Below are 4,531 nucleotides of genomic sequence, written 5' to 3'. Positions count from 1 at the left end.
AAAAAAAAAAAAAAAAAAAAAAAAAGCATTAGAGGGATGGTGATATAACTCAGTGATAGAATACTTAATTACCTTGTGCAAGGCTCTAAATTCAATCTCTTCCACTGTAAAAAAAAAATAAAGAAATTACATAAGTATTAGATAATCAAAAGACTAAATACATACCTACTAGTATTCCGTTCATTTTGCATTTCATCCTAAGAGCTATGGCAACGTAGTAAATGATTTTTAGGCAGAAGATAAAGTGAAAGACTATGGAGGGGGGGGGGCTGGTGAGATGGCTCAGTGGTCTAAAGCACCTACTTAGAACAAGCTCAGCAAAGCACAAGGACTGCGGTTCAATCCCCCAGCACCACATGCCAGCCAACCCCGCCCCCTGGTGGGCTGAGCTGGCCACACTCACATACACACACACACACACACACAAATAAATAAATAAAAATTAAAAAAAAAAAAGACTATGGGGGGGGGTTGTACCAGAAATTGAACTGAGAATCTCTGCACTGTGCTGCTAACCTATATCCTCGGCCTTTGTTTTGTTTTGTTTTGAGATAGTGTCTTGCTGGGTAGTTCAGACTGGCCTGAACTCACTCTGTAGCCCAGGCTGGTTTCAAACTCAAGGAAATTCTTCTTCCTCTGCCTCCTAAGTGCTGGGATTACAGGCATGTACCACTTATGCCTAGCTTTTTAAAAATTGATACAGGGTCTCCCTAAATGAGTTGGACTCATAGTGATCCTCCTTGTCTCAGCCCCCTCAGAGCTGGGATTATAGGTGTGTACCACCTACACTCTGTTTCAGGGCCAGCATGCACCTAGAGTTCCGGGGCCTGTACCACTTGTGGTACCAGGGATTGAACTCAGGTCCTTGCACTTGCCAGGCAAGCGCTTAGACTGCAGAGCTGTCTCCCCAGCCACTGCTTATGTTTTGAATAGATGGCCATAACTACTGGAAATGGATTGGAGAACAGAGGTCAGGAGTGAGAATGCGAGCAGTGGGTACAAGTTGACTGGGTCAGGATGGGTGGGAGATGATGCAGGCCTGGACCAAGATGGTAGCAGGAACCTGGAGAAAAGGAGATATCCTGAGAGAACTGATTACACTAGGTGATTGGCAGAGAAAAATCAGAGTCAAAAATCAAGGCGTGAAGTTAAACAATTCTATGCACATAAATGCAGAACAGCATTCATCATTAGGCAATTAGTCTCTTCTTGAAAGTTGATAGTATAGCCAAATACAGTCATCAGTGTCACGTGCACTTCCTTTGAATCTGCGTCCAAGGTCAAGAGAGTCAGTACGCAGAGGCCCAAGTTCTTAATGTTTTATTTTATTTTATGCATTTGGTACAGGGTCTCACTAAACAGCTTGGACTCATAGTGATCCTCATGTTTTCAGCCTCTCCAGCACTGGGATTACAGGCACACACCACCAAAACCCAGCCTCAGTGGCCAGCTCAGTGCGCTTGGGGGCGGGGCCAGCACAGCATGTACCCGGGTCCCTGTGCTTGCCTAAGGCGGACAGTTAGTCCTCTGAGCTATCTCACCGGACCCTTCTTAACATTTTAGATGATAAATTAAGTTTATTTAAGAGAAAGGGTTGAATAACTAGTCTTCCCAAAAAACTTCAAGAAAAATCCATTCTCTCCCCTCTCTGTGGCAGATACAGTTTAAATTGAACATCAAGTATATTTATGAAAGACACATTCTCCTTATGCCTTTTCTCTGGAGATGGATAGTGTTTTTACCCAGAACTATTAGTGTCAGGATAAAGAATACTGCGAGGCTGAATTGTCTGATGTTTTAGTAATGTGGGAGAAACATTCTCAGCAACACAATTGTGACTTTAAGCTTGTTTTCTGTAGAGGCAGTTTCCTCTGGGAAAAGAAACTTTTCTTTATAAGGTTTGCAGCCACACACAGATGAATATAAAAAAGGCAAAATATTTCAATTAAGAAGCATGTCCACATTTTAAGTGAACACAGATTTTTTTTCATAGGTACATTTGAAAGCTTCAGCTCAGAAATTCTAATCAAGACAGGAATAACGACTCTTGTTTTTAAAATCATTTTACTTTTCTTCTTCTTGAACACCTTATACCGGCCACACTGCAAACAGCCCCCTTTCAGAAAGTCCTTTGAGGCATCAGTAGCTTCATAAACTACTGTTCTAATAGTGAAGACTATTTATATTTGTGTAACACTTCTCTGATTTTATAGATGATCTATCCAGGTCAGATACCAGCAGGTGCAAATGTCTGGTATCTTTTTCTTATCATTTCCATCTTTCTTTGTTGCTATGTTGTAATTTTTTTCATGACTTCTTCATTGCTACTGTTCCAGAAGCTATCTAAAATATATAATAATAGAAGAAACTGGGGCTGGGGACATAGTTCAGCAGTCTAAGCACCTGCCTGGCAAGCGCAAGGATCCGGGTTCGATCCCTAATACTGCATGCCGTGCTAGCCCCAAGTGCCAAACCAGCCACCAAAATGGGGCGTGGTGGATTACAGGGATAGAAAAAGCTGTGAGTCCAGGAATAGTGGTACACGCCTATAATCCCAGCGCTAGGGAGGCTGAAATAGGAGGATCGCTGTGAGTCCAAGCTGCATAGTGAGACCCTGTACCAAATAAACAAATAAAAAAGATTTAAAAATCATAATAAAAAATAGCAATAAAAATAAATTTTAAAAAATCCTAATAATAGAGGAAACCAATACCAACCTACTAATCAATAAATAGGTACTGAGCCTTGATATATTGGTTAATACACTGGCTCAAACAAAGCCAAAGTTTGTTTTGCTGTCACATAGCAATCCAGCAGCCAAGGGTAGGCCAGGGAGATCGATCCAGGGACTCAGGTTCATTTCAACTTGTCATTGCCACTCTGCCACAGGACTCAGTTTCCTCATTCGCAGCTCCTTTAGTGCGTTTATAACATTTTTCAAGATATCTATAGCTCAAAAGCATACCCAGAAAATTTGTTTAGTAATTGGCCAAGTCCAAACAATTTAAAAATTATTTATGTCCTAACAACTTAGTCATAGTTGAAAAAAATGAACTAGAATAAATTATATGTTTATTTAATCTTCCAAAATTATGGGCCCACAGAAGAAAGTGATCGATGATGTAGAGTGTGCCTTAGGAGGGTCACATGGAGAGAAAACATTCTCTTAGGCTTTCACAGAGAGCAAACTGGTCAAGCAATGGCCGTGACTCATCCACATGGCTGACACTGACAAAGGATCTACATACTGCGGTACAGGGTTTCAGGGTAAATCCTGAGGGGATTTCACTGACCTTGGCAGATACAAAAGTTACATTTCATGTTATATAGGTCTTGCTTTATCTTGGTCTTAACCATCCAACAGAAAAGTATAAAAACGAAGTATAAAAAGTTAAATCATATGAATATGCTGAGCTGTAAAAGGCTCAAGTCAACAACTTCTGACATTGCCAGTCCTACATTGAAAACCCACTACTATTATGGACTACTGGACTATATTGGAATATGTTGCTGAATTCATGCACCTATAATATTTAAATGACAATAGAATACCCTTCTCTGACAAAACTAAACAATAAAGGGGATACAAATGAATGACCATTTTGTATCTGTATATTCAAAACAGTATAGATATACAGCTACATTCTCTTAATTCAATGAATAGAAAGATCTGTTCTAATAGTGTTTGTAAACAGGATATCATGTCTGCATCTTGTACAGTGAATAACCACTAAGACAACAATATACAATGTATTAATTATTGAAACTGTCCTGCTAATCGGATTTGAAACTGTCTCATTGCTATTTGTTTCTCAATAAATTTATTGGAAAAAATTTAATCTTTAAGTAGTCATAATTTCCTAATAATTGGATGTATACGCCTGTTGGGAACTGCTGGATCCTTAAGCTCAGCAGAATAGCATTATGGTAGCTTCCTCTTCCCTATTGATTTTTCACAATGTGTATTTTTATCATGATAATCTAAAAACAGGGTCACAGAGGCATGATGTCATGATCTCGTATTGAAACTATGGACCTCTTTGAGCTAGTAGTTTTGCATGGTATCTTAAAAATGTTAATGAGTTTTCCCTCAAATATCTACACTACAACTTTTTTTTTTTTGGTGGGGGAAGGGTCTACAGGGTGTTCAGGGATTCACTATTAGATTGGACTCATAGTGATCCACCTGTTTACAGCTTCCCAAGAGTTGGGATTATAGGCGCACACCACCACCCAGTCTTAATTGCCATCTCAGCACGCCCCAGGCAGAGGGCCGGCATGGCCGACCCGGGGGATCGAATCCCTGGCTCCTGCACCTGCTTGCAGGTACTTTAATCGCTGAGCTATTTGGCCAGACCGTCTAAGCTACAACTTTTATCTTATTGTGCTCCACTGCATTCACAGAAGTACCACGGGTGCCCCGGCACACAGCTTCAGGGATCATGGCTCCCCAGTGCTGTCTTTGTCCCATGGCTCTCCAAGTTCCTGGGTTCTGCCTACACGTGACTCTAGTGGAAAAGCAATGCTCTCA

This window comes from Octodon degus, unplaced genomic scaffold (genome assembly GCF_000260255.1).
Source record: "Octodon degus isolate 3935 unplaced genomic scaffold, OctDeg1.0 scaffold00043, whole genome shotgun sequence".
In the NCBI taxonomy this organism is placed as follows: domain Eukaryota; kingdom Metazoa; phylum Chordata; class Mammalia; order Rodentia; family Octodontidae; genus Octodon; species Octodon degus.
This window is presented reverse-complemented; position numbering follows the sequence as displayed.